At 35.3% G+C, this 20,580-nt stretch overlaps 1 protein-coding gene across 5 annotated transcripts in view; it reads left to right on the forward strand.

Annotated features, from left to right (window-relative positions):
• CNTN3 (contactin 3) overlaps positions 1-20,580 on the forward strand; it is a 327,880-nt gene that overhangs the window by 15,675 nt on the left and 291,625 nt on the right. Inside the window, exons 1-3 of one of the 5 annotated variants that reach the window (XM_072785360.1) lie at positions 566-753; positions 5,775-5,914; positions 7,373-7,466. The exons of 2 other annotated variants lie outside the window; for them this stretch is intronic. The gene's annotated coding sequence lies outside the window, so the exon portion shown is untranslated. Of the gene's footprint in view, positions 1-565; positions 754-5,774; positions 5,915-7,372; positions 7,467-20,580 lie in introns of those variants that run through there. 2 more of the 5 variants (XM_072785361.1, XM_072785363.1) reach the window with 2 other exon arrangements.

Raw genomic sequence — 20,580 nt, forward strand, 5'->3', positions numbered from 1 at the left:
AAATAAATGTGCTGATCAATGTCATGAATAATTAAGTGAAAGGAGTTGTGGGATTTGGGGCTGTTTTCTCCTTAGTGATTGTAAATTCCATTTCACAAAGCCACAGCTCAGTAGCTAGGAGGAACAAAGTCTGGGTTACTCCTTATTCATTAAAAAAATAATAATCTGCTTGATGCAATATCATTCTAGAAAGGTTTTTGCTTAGGAAAGATTTTTACTTAGAGTATAGAGAATTTTCACATACATTATTAAATCATGTGGAGAGGTTTATATATCTAATGAAATCATTATTCCAAGGGTAAACTCTTCTGAAATGGTTGTAAAGTGGGGGGGGGGGGTGTTTCTGGATTAGGATCAAACCTAGAATAAATCTGATTTCGTGAATCTTGTGTATAGTCAATGCATATTTGACAGATTCCTTATGTCATGCCTCTGAATTGTCTGAGTGAATGGAGCCCCTCCTCCTTTCATTACTTTGCTACTCTAGAATTCTAGGTAAATGAATGGATGGATTGTTTAAATTGTCTAACTTCTATTGCCAGTGTGATTAAGAGAATGAGGGGGAACCTGAATTCTAGGGGATACTTGGTTATACTTCCCTTCAAGATAAAAGAACTAACCGCAGGTCATTTGCTGTTCGTATCAATATGCTGGCACATACTGATGCCATGCTGAAGCATTGGAACTTTGCTTCTTAAACAGTAATATTCTGCAATGACAGAATTGTACCACTTCCAAATGGAAGGACCCCAGGTACTCGAGTCAGTTACACTTTTATTTTATACTAACTGATATGCTTAAGGGATGGGAGCCATTGATTTCAATATTGGTAATACATTGTGGTTTCCTTTCCTTATTTTGTCTTTGTATACATTGTCCATACTTTTATCAGATTAGAAATAGCTTGGAGTATGTAACTATGGTACATTGTGTTTAATCTAAGTGCAGGGATTGATCCAATTGTTCACTAGCAAACAGCTCCTTAGCCTAGCACTGTTACATTGGGTGCACTAGGAATTTAAAACAGAATCGGTGCTTACAGCCTATTGAGAGTCTGCCAGTATGTCTCATCTTCATCTCTCACTGAGCCTGTAGTTAGGAGAATAAAACATTCCCTTGGGAGTTTAATTTCTTCTCTCCTATGTTTTCTAGGCCTTTTATCCCCCTGTGTCCACTATTCAAAGTACCATCTCTCCTCCACCTCTAGAGAGTGAGTTGTCAGTCACTTTGTTTCAAGTTACTCCTCTGAACTGTGGCTTGGTGTTGAGAGGGTAAAGAAATATATATTTGATATTTCTTCTTTGTGTAAGTTTTAAGTCAGTGACATATCTCTTACTGTCAAGGTGGGCTTTCTCTTAGGTGCTAACATAATAGGAATAGCAACTAATGTTGATCTTATTAGAAAAATTCTAGCAGGCAACAGGGCAACGGTGAGGTTTTTAGATAGCTTCTACCCTTTTATTATATACCAGGTTAAGATTTTTTTTTAATTTTACACTTTTCCATTAGCAGCAAGAATGTATTATAGTTATACAAGGATCACATGGTACAGAAATGGCAGTGTTTGAAGACAATTATATATATATCTATAAAATATATATATTATATATGTAATATATATATATATATAGAGAGAGAGAGAGAGAGAGAATGTATGTGTGTGTCTTGGAAAGTTAGACTGAGTTTCACTTGTCAGAATTAAAAATAACACAATTTCTGGCACAGAGACACTCAATTCTTCTCAAATAAGAATACTAGTACTATCTTACCATCAGTGAAGATATTTTCCCTTCTTGGGAACACTTAGACTTTATAACATCATTAGAAATTCTAGACTAGTACGTGTTTGGACATTTAACGTCACATGTGATAATGTTCCTTCAATCTTCCATGTCTATCCCTTGTTCTTTGATGTTCACTAGCAAATCACCTTTGCGCCATAAGTTGTTATGAAAGAGAGGAGAAAATGGAATTTCTATTCTTTCAACCACTTACATGTGTTGAAATTTTAGAGAGAGATGGTTCAGTAGGATCTGAGGCAAAACCATTAGAAAGCTCATGTATTATGTGTATCAGCCCCCCAAAAGCCATTAATTAGCCACAATGCATTTTAGACTTCTTATCATGAATTGTTCTAAAGTGAAAACAAATTTGCCAAACTATAAAAGTCCCAGTTAATTTTCTAGTCAGAATTTGTGACATCTTCTAAAAAAAAATCAAATGTCAAAACCCAAAACTCAACACCTAATAATATGTTAAAATATTGAGCCAATTTCCTTATTTGTTTACATTTTAGGAAGCTAAAATCATTGTAAATCTCTATTTGTGCCTACAACCTACCATCCATTTAATTGTTGCTACTTTTATGGAGTAATTAAAGGTAACAATTTTTGCTTTAGTAAATTGCACATATTCTTGGAATCCTACCAAAAAAAAAGATATTTTCTAGAAAGGATTTATGGTCAGTTAGACATATAAATCCAGAGGTTTGCTTTAAGCTCCTTAAAAAACAAATTTATTAAGAATACTAGAGCTCAATCTTCAGGTGGATGTGACCCACAGTCGTTTGTTGTGAAGGAAAATCCTAGTAACAACCTCCACTTAACCCTCCTTTTCCTTCAGGAAAATTTGTATTCCTTTAACTTTTTAAAGTAAGAATCACTGGATAGACAATAGATGGATGGGTGGATGGATGGATGGATGGATGGATAGAAAAAGATACACATTTTGTTTTTCTTTTTGCCCAGTAATATTTTAGAGTAGATGTATTGTTCCCCAATTCTCAATTTTATTGTAAAATCCCTGTCTGTGTAAATCAGCCTATCTTTTGGTAGTCTATATGGAAATCAGTAAACAGTGACCTAAGGTTTCATCCTGTTGCTCTCTCCCTTACACCACTGAGCTTCTAGAACAGGTGGCCTGCACCTGCCTGTCTTGGTTTTGATTGCTTTCCTGTCGGCCTTCTGCTCTCACTACTGTGGAAGTGGCATTCCTGAAATCACAAGCTCCTTCTTTCTGGCAAGGCAATGATGTCTCCAGCCTTGTTTTAAGCTCTCCATGAAGTTGCTCTCGTTGCTTCTTCCCGCCCTCACTTTACCTCTTTTTATTTTCATACCATTGAACTTTGGGTCTCTGACCGCTGTCTGAACTGATTTTTATCCTTCTTCCCTTGCTCCATTGTAGATGTTTTCTGAGCTTCCGCTCTCTATTGCCTTCTCCCCCTACCCCCTCCTCTTGCTGCCTTTCTTCCTTTAGAGAGTCCATCCTCTCTGTAACTCTTTACTCCTGTGTCCTGATTATGTATTATCAGCTTTGGATTCTTCCTTTCGCAGGGTCCCAAGTAGCCAGCCAATTGCTGACCACCATTTCCATCTGAATGTCTTGCTGTTGATTTAAACCTGAGTATGTGTGACCTTAAAATCCTCTTTCTTCCCAGATGTGGCTTCTCCTCTGAGACTTCCCTGTTTCTGTCTCAGGACCGTCTGTCTTCCCTGTTAGGGAAACCAGAGCCCATCAAGTACCACTGATTCTCTTCTCCTCACCTCCCAAATCTTGTCACTTGTCTTGCTGGAGTCTTCTTTGCATTGTCCCTCAGATGCATACCTCCCAGCCATTCCCCCAGTTCACACCTTTATTATCACATCACAAGGACTACAGCTGCTGCCTCCATGTTTTCTCACTTCCTCCCATCACCCTGCATGGTACCATGTTAATTATCTTCAGACACTGCCATCTCTGCACCACATGATCATTGCATAACTATAATACATTCTCGCTGCTAATGGAAAAATGTAAAATTTAAAAAAAGCTCTTAACCTAGTGTTCGAGGCTTCCCACGTTTTGACAACAGTATGATCCTTTCAGTTACTTTCATCAGAGTCCATGGTTCTTATACATCTTGTGTATAGCTAATATTTTGCAACATCCTCTTTATATAATGACATGAGATTCATAGGTAATACAACAGAATTAGATGATTTCAAAAGAGCCAACGTAAGCCCCAAGTGTAATGAAAGGAGAAATGTATTAAGTCATAATATAATCTGATGTTTTAATCTATAAATAAATGCTTGGCTGTGGCCACCCTGAAAATAAGATGAGATTACCCATGCTTGTATGTATACTTGTAATAATTAACCTTGTACTAAAGAGAAATAAGACAGTAGTCAACTAAACGTTAGAGTCATTTTTCTTCACATTTGACATTTTAAAAAATAGCTAAGGATGTATGTGTGAATATATTTATAAAATCAGTGTGTGAATGTGGTGGATACAATTGCAGACTAATTACCAGTGATAGTGATTCAAGTTCTTGACCAGATTCCCGTTAGGGGTGATGCCACTGGTAATGTGATTTTCTGACATGGTGGACAACTTTGGGTGACTTCTGAACGTTACAAATTCAGTCTTTCAATTTGCACTGGAGTTGCATTCTTCCGTATTAATACTGTGCAAATAATTATTTATAAGCTTGGATAATAAGTAGGTTTTTCTCTCACCTTCCTACTTGAAAGCCATGTGGGAATTGCATTGCAGAACATCTAGCCTCCATAGCCTCTGCCCTCTAGAGACCCTGGTTTTCCCCAGTGAGCCAATTCCAGTGCCCCCAGATGTTTTCTAAAGTGTCCACATAGTAAATAGTACGTGCCCTTCTCCATCTAGGAACAGGCTGCATTCATCTGTCTGCTTCTCAGAATCAAATCTATGTCTAAAGCTTATACTGTGATCCTTCATCTGTTTGAAAGCATCCTGCGATAATTTAACATCTGTATTGTGGTTGTATATGTTTATTTTCTGCACAAGAATATAGCTCCTTCCTGTATTCAGAGGTGTAGTTTTGGTCGCAAATGTCAGATACCTGAACAACTCCAACTCACTAAAGCCTCTGTCTTCAGTTCCCTCAAAATGCATTGGTGCTTGTTATTGAAACATCCAGGACAGATGTCACTAAGTAGAGTGAAATCCAAAAGTTTCACAATGGGTATTGGCTAGTTCTGCCCACTTTCCCTTTTTCTCTTTGGGCTCATGTATCTGTCATGCAGGCTAAGTCCTCAAAATCATCATAGCTTAATACAGTTGAAGTGTATTTCTTGCTCATGCTACATATCCAATGTAAGTAGCAGGTGGAATCTGCTCATTGGAGTTACTCAGGGGCTCAGGTTGACAGAAGCACAATTCTGACATGTACCTTTCTCTTGAAATGATATGGAAAAGGGAACATGGGAAATTGTGCTGTTGTCTTCAAGCTTCTGCCTAGGGGAGATACAAGTTCTGTTCATATCTCATTGACCAAAACCAGTCAAATAGCCATGCCCATACTCAAAGGGGGATGGAGTCCTCCTCTGTGCCTGAGTGGAAAGAAAAACCATAATATTTATGAACAGGTGAGCCCTGATATTGAACTCAGTGGGATTTCCTTTGTGTCAATATTATCTGCCTGCACTGTCTGCATGCTCCACTTATAGTTTTATTTGTCTCTATTGTTATGTTTTAAAAAATATTTTATTTATTTATTTATTTATTAAAATATTTTATTTACATTTTTATTTTTATTTTTAAGTAGGCTCACGCCCAGCATGGAGCCCAGTGTGGGGCTTGAACTCATGACCCTGAGATCAAGACTAAGCTGAAATCAAGCTTAACCAGCTGAGCCACTGAAGTGCCCCTATTCTTATATTTTTAATGCTTTTTAACTCCTGCATAGAAAAAGGAACCATTGTCTTACTACTAGATACCAAGTTCTGAAATTGCTTTTTTTTTTTTTTTTTGGCCAGGTATGGCTCATGTGCCTCTCCTTGGATCTTTGAAAGAGCAAGAAGTGGGATATGTCACACCCGAATTATTTGGAGGGAGACTGACTTGGAGGGGTAGCTCATCAAAGTAAATACTAAGGCAGAACAGATACTCGGTGAAGGCAAGACAATACCACAGAAACTCCTAAATTCCCTAATTAGATTAAACACTACTTGAGAAAAAAGGACTAACACTTTTTTTTTACCTTATTTTTATTTTTTATTTTTGTATATCCTGGGTAGTGTTTTAAAGTAGTGTCTTGCTTGAGTTGTTACTTTATTCATTCATTCATTTATAATATTTTATTATTAGTTAGCCTGTGTATTTTATTATGCTATGTTCTTTCTATATGCCTTATGTATATGAATTCATGGAATCCCACAAACACACCATTAAGTAAGTGCTCCTATTAATTCTTTTTTTTAATTAATTAATTAATTAATTTATTTATGATAGTCACACAGAGAGAGAGAGAGAGGCAGAGACACAGGCAAGAGGGAGAAGCAGGCTCCATGCAGGGAGCCCGACATGGGACTCAATCCTGGGTCTCCAGGATCGCGCCCTGGGCCAAAGGCAGGCGCCAAACCGCTGCGCCACCCAGGGATCCCCTAATTCTTTTTTTAAAAAAATTATTTATTGGAGACACAGGGAGAGGGACAGGCCGAAGGAGAAGCAGGCTCCATGAAGGGAGCCTGATGTGGGACTCGATATCAGGTCTCCAGGATCATGCCCTGGGCTGAAGGCGGTGCTAAACTGCTGAGCCACCAGGCTGCCCTTATTAATCCTTTTGATCAGCTGGGAAAGGTGAGGCTGAAAAAGTGAAGTACCTCAACCAGCTTCTCAGAGCTACCCAGTTCTCTCCTAGGTATGTGAAGCCGCCAGTCCAATTCTGTGATCCATCACTGTATTTAACAAGCAGTCACTTGATATATTTTCTTAATACCTTTTGTCTCAAACTGTACATTATATCCTTCATTGTTAATGCAGGTTAAAAGATAGAGTAGAGGTGTTAATTCCACAAGATCCAGGAGAGTGTTTTGACAGTCAATCCAGATAAGGAAGTTAATAGGATATATATATATATAAATTTTTTTTTAAGATTTTATTTATTTATTCATGAGACACAGAGAGAAAGAGAGAGAGAGAGGCAGAGACACAGGCAGGGGAGAAGCAGGCTCCATGCAGGGAGCCCGACGTGGGACTCAATCCCGGGTCCCCAGGATCACACCCTGGGCGGAAGGCGGCGCTAAACCGCTGAGCCACCCGGGCTGCCCAATGGAGTGTGTGTGTGTGTGTGTGTGTGTGTGTGTGTGTGTATATATATATATATATGTTTTAGAATTATCCTTTTGATCACTCACTGTATTAATGACTTTTAGTAGGTTTCTTGATGAAATGTCCATTACATACTTGATTGGAAACCTCTTCTATTGGTATAGAGGAACAAATATTTTGATAAATGTTTTTCTCAGATATGGTATCTCTATAGAGAAATCATTGCCCGAGGCTATACACCCTGCTTTGTTTGCTGTCTTGTCCTGTGCCAGCCAAAATAAGGATATTTTGCTTTTCTTTGTAGTTTGAAGACATCTAGCAGCTTGTCACAACTTCCAAAATCTTTGAGGAAATGAAGTCTGAATGCCAAGACAGTAATTTTACCATTATCCCAGTGGGTTGGTATTCTACTTGATACATTGTAATTTTAACAAGGAAGTTACAAGAAAAGAATTTCATACTGTGCCTCTGTAGAAAGGTGAAATAAAATAGAATGCAATTCCCGTTTGTTCTTCTGTAGCTCATTTTGACAGTTAAGAAACTCTTAAATGGGCATGAATAGATCCTTTTTTAATCTATATTTATCTGACATTAAAATTGCATTTTTGATTGCATTTATTTGAAATAGGAAAATCATTAGATTTTGTTAAGACAGGCATTTAGTATTTCAAGATGGTAGATATAATGATTTTGCAAAGTTAAGTGTGTTTTAATTTTATAGTATGCCTTAAAATGTACATATACTTAATCTTTAATGATCAAGTTATGTGATTTTTTTTTTTTAGTATGACCTACAAGAGGCCAGTATTATGCCATAAGAGATTTGGAGTCAAATACAAATATGGGATTCCATTCAGTTTAGTGTAGTATAAAAGATGGTCAGTTTTTTGTAGTGTTTTGCCTGTCTACACCTGATTTCAAAATAGAAAATCTAATGCAATTTATACCCACAAATGTCAGTAAATGATTAATTCTGTAGTTTGCAAGGACTTAATTCCAACAGTTGTTTTACAGAAAATCTATAGACTTTGGATTTATGAACAGTTATTCCTTAACATTAAAGCAATAAGGATTAGATACTCCAACTTCTATTTCGATCATACATAAAAGCACTATGGAATTTACAACTTAATTTGTGATTCTCCAAGTTATTGCAACTTGGCTTCATTTACACAGACCTCTCTTATAAGTTGTGAATACAGACCCATCAGGATCCTTAAATCTAATGACTTCCATGCATATGAAAATCACACCTATACTATTTTATTAAAGCTAGCTATGCCACTTCTTACCTTTTTTTTTTTTCCTTTCAAAGGAATTAAAAAAAGGAGGAAGCAATCCTTACGTTTGTTACCAGACTGGTTGAGTTAAAAAGGACAAAGAAGGGATCCCTGGGTGGCTCAGCGGTTGAGTGTCTGCCTTTGGCTTAGGGTGTGATCCTGGGGTTCTGGGATCTAGTCCCCCACCCGGCTTCCTGCTAGGAGCCTGCTTCTCCCTGTCTAGGTCTCCGCTTCTCTCTCTGTGTCTCTTATGAATAAATAAATAAAATCTTTTAAAAAAAAGGGACAAAGAAGATCCATCCTCTTTCCTTCTGGAATCTAGATACTGAAAGGTGTGACACCTGATCAAAGACAAACATCTTGTTGTCATGAGGGAATTAGCCAGTTTGCTGAGGCTGTCAGGATGAAAAGATGGAAAGAACCAGAGTTCTTAATGATAAAGTTGAGGTCTTGGCTCTGTCATTTATCCATTTGTCATCTTTGAGCATGGCATATCTCTAGGGCATGTTTTCCTCATCTGTAATAGAGAAGTAATCATATCCATTTCATGTGTAATAGTACTTGTAGAGCACATTGGAGGCACAGTGCTACATACAGTTCATACCTTCTGAGAAGCAAGAATATAATGGACATGACGTTTTTCTATATTTTATCCCATTTGAATGTCAACAACTGTATAAGACGTCACATTGATCATAAGAAATAAGATACAAAGTTTATCAAATACAAATGAAGGAAATGCATATTACATTAATGTTTAGCCAGAGACATGTAGTGATGAATGTTATCAGTATGTAGCTCACTATGCTGTGATATTGCTGGACTGTTTATGTAAGTGAGATGTAGGTACTATTTTTCTATTTTTTTCAGGTGAAAAAGCTGAGGCTTAGAAAAGATAAGTACCTTGGTAAAAAAGTCCCACAGATTTTGGAATAAGAACCAGGGACAAGAGCCAGGACTAGAAACTAGGACTGTCTGCAAAGCCTATGCTTGGAACAACTGCAATTAATTGTTTCTTACTGGACTTTAAATAAAGGATGAATGTGAAAAGTCAGCAGTAAAAATAGACAAAGCAATTCTGTGCTTCAGATATATAACCTTTTCTAACAGTTTTTTTTTTAAATGAAATATACATAATTGACAACTAAATGTACAGATCTTACGCATTTTGACAATTAAATATATCTGGGTAGCCACGAATAGGCACAACAAGATGTTGATAAGATGTATTCCCCTAGAAATTTCCCTCACGGCCCTTTCTAGGTAATCCCAGCCCCCCAGGTCCCAGGATATCTCATTTTTAGTTCCTGCTGCAATAGAGTTTTGCCTGTTCTCGGGCTTCATATAACTGAAAATATAATCTACATGTTCTTTAAAGTATTTTGTTTAAGATCGTTTTTTTTTTCAGATTTATTTAGGTAGTATTGCATCTAACAGTATTTTTCAATTGTTAAGAAGTACTTTATCATAGGGACATACCACAAATTGTTTATTCATTTGTCTGCCGATGGGCCTTTGGTTTGTTTTGCAGTCTTGGGCTATTATTCTGTGTTTTTTTAGATTCTCTATTTGTCTAGTTGGCATTCATTAATTGCAGGGCCAAAATACTGACCAAAGTCATTTATATCTCCTCTGTGATCAGAACCCATGCTCCGAACTGCCTCTTGCATCTACCTGCCACCCACTAAGCCAGGGTCCTCCCTGCCCCAAACCAACCCAGAACCAGGTACCAGGCAGTTAAGTAGGACTCCTGTGCCCCAGAGTCCTCCATAGTCATTTGGATTAGCCTATTCTAAGATGTTTACTTGGTCCTGTCTTGCTTTTTTCCAATAAAAGCTGTGGCCTGTGCCTTCCTCTTGCTCTTCTTTTGCTTCCTTTCCAAAAGTGGTACCTCCTCATGTGGCCCTGTGTGGCATGGCATGCCCTCTCCTTTTGGGAAATGTAAGTAACGAGTCTTTTTTTTTTCAATCTTTCAATGGCATTAACCTCTCCATGTTATCACTCAGTCACCACCATAAATTAAATTCCCACGAGTACAAATGAGACAGTTATAAATAGAGATTATATAAGCATTTGTGTACTGTGTATTTTGTGGACATGTTTTTATGTCTCAGGGCAAATGCCTATGAGTAGAATTTTCTGTCTCAGGGTCTCTCTCTTTCTCCCTCCCCAACCCCCTCACACACACACACACAAACACACAAACTCTCACACTCTTAGTAGTGGTGGTACCATTTCACTTTCCCACCAGCAATATTTGGAGATTTGTTACTACCTTCTTTGCCAGCATTTGTGCATCTTTATTGTAAAGATTCTAGTAATTGAAAAAGTGTATCATTTGTGATTTAATTTGCATGATGAATGCTGCGAAGCATCTTTTCATATGCTAATTTGTCATTTATATATCTTCTGGGAAGTGTTTGTTCAAGTCTATTGCCCATTTTTATTGGATTTAAAAAAAAATCTTTTTATCATTTTCTTATATATTCAGCATAAAAGTGTACCTCTAAAATTTTTCCTACATTGGATTGTCTGTTGATCTTAATGATACTATTTATGAAAAGAAATTTTTATTTTCTTAAGAAATCCAGCTTATCACTTTATGAACTTGTTAATGTTTTGTGTATCCTGCCGATGGTCACAAAAATATTCTTCTGTGTGTTCTTATGGACACTTTGTGGTTTGGTCTTTACCATTTCACTCTCTGATCCATGTCAAATAAATGTTCATAAATAGAGTGGCTTAGGAATTGAGGATTTTTAAAAATTACAGATACCCATCTTTGCAATCACATTTATTAAAAATGGCACCACCCATTCAGCCACATGAACAGGTTTGCTAACTTGGTTTAAACAGGGAAAAAAAATCAGTCTAATATTTGGGATACGTTTCTGAACTCTTCCACTGATCTGTCTACTTATGCAGATTCAACACTGTCTTATTATAGGTTGAATAAGTCTTTTAAATTTCTCCTTGTTTTTGTACTTTTCCATCTTTTGCAGTTCCATGTAAATTTTAGAATTATCTGTTTCTTTAAAAGGACCTATTGGGATCTTAAAAGGAATTGCTTTGAACCTCTAAGGCATTATAGGGAGAATGGACCTCTTAACAATATCGAATCCTTGAATCAATGAGAATTGCTTATCTCTCCTTTTATTTAGGTCATCTTATTTATATCAGTGATATCTGTGGTTTTCAGTGTAGGAGTATCAGACATACTTGTTAGATATAGTTTGGCTGTTTGATGTTTTTATATGCTATTGGAAGTATGATTTTTGAAATTTCATTTTCTAAGTTTTCATTGTTACATTTAGAAATACTGTTGATTTTAGTGTATTGAACTTGTATTCTGCAGCATTGCTGATTCCTATTGTAGTCTAAGTATTTTTTTGGTTTTTGTGTAGATCTTAAAGAGTTTTCTAATATACCATCATTTTGTTTATGAATAATGAGCTTTATATTTTTTTCCATGTGAATGTTTTTGATTTCTTTTGCTTGACTTACTACATTGTCCAAGATTGCCAGTGCAGTGGTGAATACGTGTGGTTAGAGAACAAACATCTGGCTTTCTCTGTGAAAGTGGAAAAAGATTTAGTTTTACCATTAAGAATGATGTGGCTATAGGTGTAGACACTCTTTTTCTTACTGGAGCAGCTCCTTTCTAACCCAGCTTTGCTGATAATTTTATCATGAAGGTGATGCGTTTGTCATATGCATTTTCTTCATTTGTTGAGAGTGATTATTTTTCTCTTTGTTAATGTAGCAAATACACTGATTGGTATTTTGAAGGTTAAGCCAATCTTATATCTTGGGATAGACTCCATTCTTTCATGATTTATTACTCTTTTTATACACTGATGTGTTTGATTTGTTAATATTTTTTTTTTTTTTAAATTTTTATTTATTTATTCATGATAGTCACAGAGAGAGAGAGAGAGGCAGAGACACAGGCAGAGGGAGAAGCAGGCTCCATGCACCGGGAGCCCGAAGTGGGATTCGATCCCGGGTCTCCAGGATCATGCCCCGGGCCAAAGGCAGGCGCCAAACCGCTGCGCCACCCAGGGATCCCAGATTTGTTAATATTTTTAAGGACTTTTGCATTTTTAGAATCTTAAGGGAATTAAAGTTTCTTTTTTCATGAGAAAATATTGGCCTGTAATTTGGTTGTAATATTTGCCAGATTATTTGAGATCATGGTAATGCTAACCATATGAAATGCTTTAGAGAGTATTCCTTCTTCTTCCGTATTCTGAAATGATCTGTGTAAGATTGGTTTGATTTTCTTAATGTTGTAATTCAGCCATGAGATCATCAGGGCTAAAGCTTTCTTTATGGGAAGGGTTTTGATTACAAATTTATTTATTTAATAGATATGGGGTTACTTTGATTTTCTACTTTACCTTGGATCAGGTGTTATAATTTGTATTTTTGAAGGAGTTTATCCTTTGTATCCAATTCAGTGTACTGAATTTATTGGCATAATGTTGTTTACAGTATCTTCTGTGATTATCCCTTATTATCATTTTAATGTTTGGAGGATAGGTTGTGATGTTGCTCTTTTCATTCCTAATGTTGGATTTTCTGTTTTCTCTTTTTTTTCCTGTGTAGTATTGCTAGTGATTTATCCATTTTATTGAGATATTCAAAGTAACAGTATTTTATTTTGTTGATTTTCCCTATTGTTCCTTTAAAACTTTTAGTTATTTTGCTTTTTTAACATTTTCTTTGTTGCATTTATTTTGAGCTTCATTTGCTTGAGTATTTTGCTACTTAAAGTAGGATCTCAGATCACTTATTTTCAACCTTTCTTCCTTTCCTTTAAGAGTTAAAACTATACACTTCCAAGACCTACTTTCTCTGCCCTGCACATTTTTGATATATTTTCATTACTATGAATTTTAGCATATTTTTAATTTAATTTCTTCTTTAATCCCTGGGTTATTTAGAAGTACATTTTCCCTAGTATTTTTGTATTTATCAATATGAGGTTTGTTAGTTTCTAAATTTATACTTTTTTGTCAGAGGAGCTACTGTTTATTATTTCAATTCTTTGATGATTTTGAAACGTACTTTAGAGAGCAACATCAGTGTATCTCTGTGAATGTCCCAGTGAACTTGAAAAGAATATGTGTTCTCCTGTTAGATTATTATTCTGTTAACGCCAGTTAGTGGCAATTGGCTGATTCTTTGTTTCAAGTTTTCTGTCTCTTAGGTGATTTTTCCCTCCCTTGGGTGACAGAAGGCCTACTATTTATTTTTTCTAAGATTTCATTTATTTATTCATGAGAGACACACACACACACACACAGAGAGGGAGAGAGAGAGGTAGAGACACAGGCAGAGGGAGAAGCAGGCTCCATGCAGGGAGCCTGATGTCAGATTTGATCCCGGGACTCCAGGATCACGCCCTGGGCTGAAAGCAGGGGCTAAACTGCTGAGCCACCCAGGGATCCTGAGGCCTACTATTTCTATCCATAACTGAGAAAATGCTTTTAAAATCTTCAACTGTTACTGTATATTTTTGTTTCTCTGTTTGATTTGTCAATTTTTGCTTTCTATATTTTAAGATCTTTTTGTTATGTGTGCATACATTTAACATTGCTATCTCTACCTAATGATGTAATCCTTTTGTAATTTTTTTTTATCTTTTTGTTGTTATGGAATGCCCTTTTTATTCTTAGTAATAGTCCTTGTCTTAAAGTCTACTCTGTCTTATATTGGTATATAATAGTAGCTTTCTTATGCTTAGAGTTTGCATGGGAAATTTTTTTCTCTGTTTACTTTCAATCTATTACCTTAATTTAAAGTATATTTTTTGTAAGGAGCATATGGTTGCTTTTTTTAAAAAAAATCAGTCTGATAGTCTTTGCTTCTTAATTATAGCGAGTGCTTGTCTACATTTAATGTGATATTGATAGGCTTATTAGGTCTGTCATATATTCATATACATGGGTTTATTCATTACTCCTATTGAGGCAGCAGACACAGTCACAGGATGCTTTTTTTTTAAAGCTTTATTGAGGTATAATTGACAAACAGGGGTTTTAGAATAAAGCTACTTAAAGCTTATAAGTCTTTTGCAATTAGTGATTAAAACCTTGTCATCTTTGTTCCCTCCCCTATCCCTTCCAAATCATATGGAAAGTATAGTAAGTCATGAGACCCGTTAGTAACTTTAGTCTTCTTTGAAACATGCCATGGTAGCCAGCTCTAAATTCTAATGATTCCTGATTGCATGATGGAATACTCTGAGGGTTAATGAATGTACTTGTACATGAACTTGCAGAATGAGCTTTTAGAGAAGAGATGTCTGTATGAAAGAGTTGTCCTTTCATTTAACTTAGATGACCTGGTAGCATTTCATAGAACCTGATTTCACATTAACTGATCAGTAGAAGTGATGTATTATTGCATGAGAATCTTCTTAAGTTGTGTGTAACATATAATTTCTTTACATTAGTGTTCCTTTAATAGGGAAGTAGTAAGTAACATTAACTTTACCTTATAAGGAAGTTGGTATTTTCACTGTTTCATTTGCAAATTGGTAAGGATTTCTCAAAAATTTGTTATAATAGAAATATAGGACATTTAAAATAAATGCATCTTTTTTAAAAGTTTAAAATAAAACTTCCATCAGTTAGACACTCATTTTTTTTCATTCAACAAATATGGATGGAATGCTTGCCTTGTGCCTTGTGCCAGGCACATTTCCAGATTCTGTGAACTGCGTATGTGTCGGCAACATAATTAACATTAAAGTATCTAATCATAGATTTCTGTCAGTAAGAGTCATCGCTGGTTAATGATAAAACTTTTGACTAAAATTAATGGTTGTATGTGACCTAAGCATTTGCCAATATTATAATGATTTTTTTAAAATATTCAACCTTCTTTCATTTTAAAGAAAGGTGATAGGTTGCAAATGGTACTAATCAAGAATGGAAATGGCTTTTCTCTTTTGGGTGAGTGAGAACATATGGATGTTACTGGGAAGGAGTGATCATGAATAATTTAGACTAACGGGAGATCTTGTGTGGTAGTAAAAATGAAATATGCATTGGTTAAATGAGAGAGAACTATGCTATTTGGGTTTGAGGTCATTTCAGTAACATCCACGTACTATAATTCTTCCTCCCCCCCCACTCTTGAAAACGTATAATAGAATAAGTAATGTTGTGAAGCCAATTGAAGAATGAAGCCAGATGCATTTTAATGCCATCACTTGGGAAGTTTGAACAGTCAGAAATCACAACTTCCAAGGGGGAAACTGCTGATACAACTTGGATTAACGATCTGTTTTAGAGAAGTATCTCTTCATTTTTATAGTGCGTGGAAGTATTTGATTCTCATTTGATATTAGTTTATCCATTCATCTAAAACATCTTCAGCATAATTCCCTAAACGGCATTTTCCCTAACTTTAGGTTGTGATGACTTTGTGTTTTGGGCATAATAACTGGGTCTTCCTCCAGGGAGAAGTATGTGTTTTGTTTTCCTTCTTGAATGGAGCTTGGACACGATAAACTCAGAAGAGAGGTTTATCTCTATTCTTAGGTATAGTAAGAAGACCTCTTAACAAGTTCATAGCTGCTGCTCCTTAGAAGGCCGGAGATGGTCCATACAAATCTGTAAGAACTGGTGGTTAATTTGAGAAGTAAAATAAGCTGAGAAGTGGGGGGTTTTAACCCAGAAAATGAACACTCTCTTTTTAGTAGGAAAGTAGGATTTAAGGCTTTATTTGAATTCTTTAAATATGCACTTACTTAGAAAGTATGTAAGAATACTTTTCTTTTTTCTAAATAGGAAAGAAATCATTGAACATCAGGGGTAGGTATTTTGTTTCCCTTTTCTTTTACTTAGTATAAATTTAAAATTACAGTGTGAGAAACACCAAAACTTTTCTAAAGAAGAGATACAATTTTCAGGGCATTTTTAATAGAATAATGTATGATCACTCTGATTTTTATCTCAGCCATAAAAAGAATTTCTTTTCTGGTTTACATATAAATGATTAACGCAATTTCAATTCTTATTGATTTATGAAATTGTTTCCTTCTTGCTTGTGGCCAGGTTAAGAATTATTATTTTTTTCTTAAGAAATTGTAAGTAGTCTCGTCTGGTTTTGGGAATGAATTTCTCTAGTTCCATTTTAATTAGACATATTATATAATATTGGATTTTTTTTCTTTTTTAAATGGAAAGAAACTACTGATATTAACTTCCCAACTTCTTTCATTTTCTTGATAAGAACATTGGAAGTTTATTTGATATGTTCAAGATCAGAGAACTGTGTTTGTTTTCATATAAATGCATAGCAGAATAGATTCTGAAGCTATAAATCTGTAGTATATTCCTTTGTTCTCTTCTCCTAGGGAAAAAGATGAGCTTCTGGGTTTAAGGGAAGAAAAGAAGAAGAGGAGAAGATGTGGAAGGAGGGGAATGAGGTGAATAGAGGAAAGAGAAGGAATCTTGGCATTATAAGGAGGCAGAGGTTTTGGATATTAAAAGGAGCAGGTGTCTTTGGCACACACCACAGGTGATAGAATCTTCCAGAGTAAATAGGTTTCTTTGGGGGTGAGAGTCTTTGTGATGGGCCTCGGGAAGTTGAGCACAGGATACCAGGATGACCAACCTAGGAAATGTTTACTCACTCAGGCTTATTCCTGAAAAAGGAGAGGTGCCAGATTTCCAAGAACCCTGTAGACTGGGATAGTGGGTATCTCTTTAGTAACTCAGTGAACTCAGAAGTCTCCCAGAAAGATTTAACTAAAGAGAGAGTCACCAGAAAATGAAGGAGTTTGAGAGATAAGAAAGCCAGGAACTGAGTTCTTTCTCCAGATAACCTCCTATACATCAAGGGATCGCAAAATACCTGACTATACAGTTTGAAACATGTGTATATTTATGCATGTGTCTGTGTATGTTGGGGAGAGACTTAGGCACGATGAATCACACTTGAATATCCACACATTATCTAATCATTTTATTTTAAATGGATAGAAAATGCTTCTGAGAAAGCATTCCATTACAATGAGCAATGTGTTCTCTGATGTCACATATGCACTTCTCACCACAGGTGAAATTATTTTCGGTGATAAGATTATATGAAGTTAATGCAGATCCTTCAGGAAGTGCCTGATTGAACCTTTAACCTTAGATTTTTCCAAGAATTTTCCAGAATGGAAGTTGAGGTGAACCCAGTTTATTACCAGCTGATTCTTTTTTTTTTTTTTTTTTTTACCAGCTGATTCTAAAGGTAACTGGTACATTTTAATGACTAAAAACATAGGTGTGACACTGGGGGTGGGGGAAAAGAAGTTTGTTTGGAGAAAATAACATAAATTTCATGGACGGATCTTTAACTTGATAGCAAACTTTAATGGCTTTGGTATAGTTACCATGAAACATGAAGTTAGAAGTTAGATTTCAGTTTTTAAAATTGTTCTCAGCAGTTTTTATCTCTTGAAATAGAATTTATACATCATAAAGTTCAACATTTTAAAGTATACTGTTGTTTAGGGTTTAGTATATTCATGAGGTTGTACAACCATCACCACTGCCTAATTCTAGAACATTTTACTCACTCTAAAAGAACCCTGTACTCATTAGCAATCACTCCCTGTTCTATCCACACCCCCTAAGCCCCTGCCAGTGGCTAATTCACTTTCTTCTTTATGGGTTTCCCTATTCTGGAAATTTTATAGAAATGGAGTCATACAATAAGTGGCCTTTTGTGTTTGTTCAGGGTTCATCCTTGTAGCATGTATCAATACTTTATAACTTTTTACTTCTGAAATATTTCATTGTGTATATATATGTGTATATTATATTATACTTGTCCATTCATATTATACTTATCCACAATTTGTTGATTGTTAGGGTTACTTCTACTTTGTGGCTGTTATCAATAATAACTGCTTTGAGTATTGGTATACAGGTTTTTATGTGAACATGTGTTTTGGATTTTCTTGGATATATAAATGGGAATGGAATTGATGGGTCATATGGTAACTCTGAGGTTAACTTTTTAGGAAGCTGCTAGATTGTTTCCCACAGAATCTGTATTGTTTTACATCACCGTCAGCAATGCTGAAGAGTTCCAGTTTCTCCATTGCCTTGTTACTTTCCTTCTTTTTTTTTTTTATTATAACTGTCTTTGTCGGTGCAAAGTAGTGATATCATTGTAGTTTTGATTTGCATTTCTGTTGTGATCAGTTGAGTATGGTTTCATAAGCTTATGACCATTTGTAAAACTTCTTTGGAGACTTGTCTTTTATTTGAGTTATTTGTCTTTTTTATTGAGTTGTAAGCATTCTTTATGAACCCTGGGAATTAGGCCCTTAAGAGATTCATAATTTGCAAGTATTTTCTCTCAATCTTTGGGTTCTCTTTTCATTTTCTTGATAGTGTTTTTTGACACATGAAATATTTCATTTTACTTTGGTGAAGTCTAACTTATTTTTTTTCTTTTGTTGCTTATGCTTCAGGTGTCCTATTTCAAAAACATTGTCTAATTCCAGGTCTCAAGGAGTTTTCTAAGAGTTTTATAACTGTTGCTTTTACATACCGATTTTTGATCTGTTCTGAATTAATTTGTGTATGCATTGTGTGGTAGGAGTCCATATGTATACTTTTGTATGTGGATAGCCAGTTGTCCTGGCACCATTTGTTGAAAAGACTACTCTCTCCTCCCAATGAATTATCTGAAAACCTTGGCCAAGAATCAGTTTTCATTGGATATATGAGTTCATTCCTAGAATATCAGTGTTATTCCATTTATTCATGTGTCTATACTTAATCCAGTACTACGCTGTCTTAATTCTGCAGTTTTGTAGTAAGTTTTGAAATTGAGAAGTGTGTGAGTCTTCCTAATTTGTTCATTTTCATTTTCAAGATTGTTTGGCTATTCTGGATTCATTGGATTTTTATATGAACTTTGGGATATGTCTGTCAATTTGTACAAATAAAACAATTAGAATTTTGCAAGAACTGCACTGAATCTCATCGATTTGGGTAGTGTTGCCATCTTAACAGCATTACATCTCCCAATCTGTGAACAAGTAGGGACTTACTATTTCTTTAGGTCTTCTAGAATTTCTTTCAGCATTTTTGGGTAGTTTTCAATGTATAAGTCTTATACTACTTTTGTTAAATTTGTTTCTAACTATTTTCTTATTTTTGATAATGTTCACTGCTGTATTATGTTATTCTTGATGCTTATTATAAATATATGTATTATTCATTTTCAACTTGTGCCTTTTCAGTGTATAGAAATGCCACTGATTTTTCTATCTCTATCTTGTATCCTGCAACCATGCTGAGCTTGTTTATTGATTCTAGTAATTTTTCTGTGGCTTTCTTAGAGTTTTCTGTATATAAGATCATGTCATCTCAAAATTGTAACCATTTTTATAAACTCAGGATAGAACAGTAAAAATTGACATCCTTTCATACCCATCATGTATATTTAAAACAGTTTAACTTTATTTCATTTGTCATGGTAAATAGCATGATTTTTAAAGAAGATGCATATTTTATTCAAATTTAACATAGCTAGAAACATATTATCACTTGACAGATAAGGGAAGCTGAGGCACAGAGAGGTTAAGTGACTTTCCCAAGTTACACAGCTAGTAAGTGTCCAAACCAGAGATTGAATGCCAACAGTCTGGCTTCAAAGTTCAGCGTTCTAACAACTGTGTTATTAAAATTAGAAAAGAGAAGAAATAAAATATTTCCTAGAGTACTTAGTAAAAATTGTTAGTCATATCTTTTAAATTGTTTATATGTTACTGTATTTTGAAACATGTATATTTGAGTTATTTCTATATCAATATAGATTATATATAAATATATCTGTATACTTTTTCAAAGTGGGAAAATATCCCATCAGTTTCTAAAATTTTTTCATTTAACACCAATTTTTGAAAAATGATGATATTAACATAATAGCTGATATTTATTGAGCATTTACTAAGTGCCAGGCACTCCTCTGAGTATTTATATATGCATTAATTTAAGCCTTACAACAATTTTGTAAGTCAAATGCTTTATTATACTGACACACAGCTTAAGAATCTTACAAAAGTCTTAGCTAAGAGTCTTGGTAGGAGTCTTGCTAAAATATCCATAGATCAAAAATGACATATCCTTGGGACGCCTAGGTGGCTCAGTGGTTGAGCATCTGCCTTTGTCTCAGGGCATGATCCTGGAGTCCCGGGATTGAGTCCCAC

This window comes from Canis lupus, chromosome 19 (genome assembly GCF_048164855.1).
Source record: "Canis lupus baileyi chromosome 19, mCanLup2.hap1, whole genome shotgun sequence".
Lineage (NCBI taxonomy): Eukaryota > Metazoa > Chordata > Mammalia > Carnivora > Canidae > Canis > Canis lupus.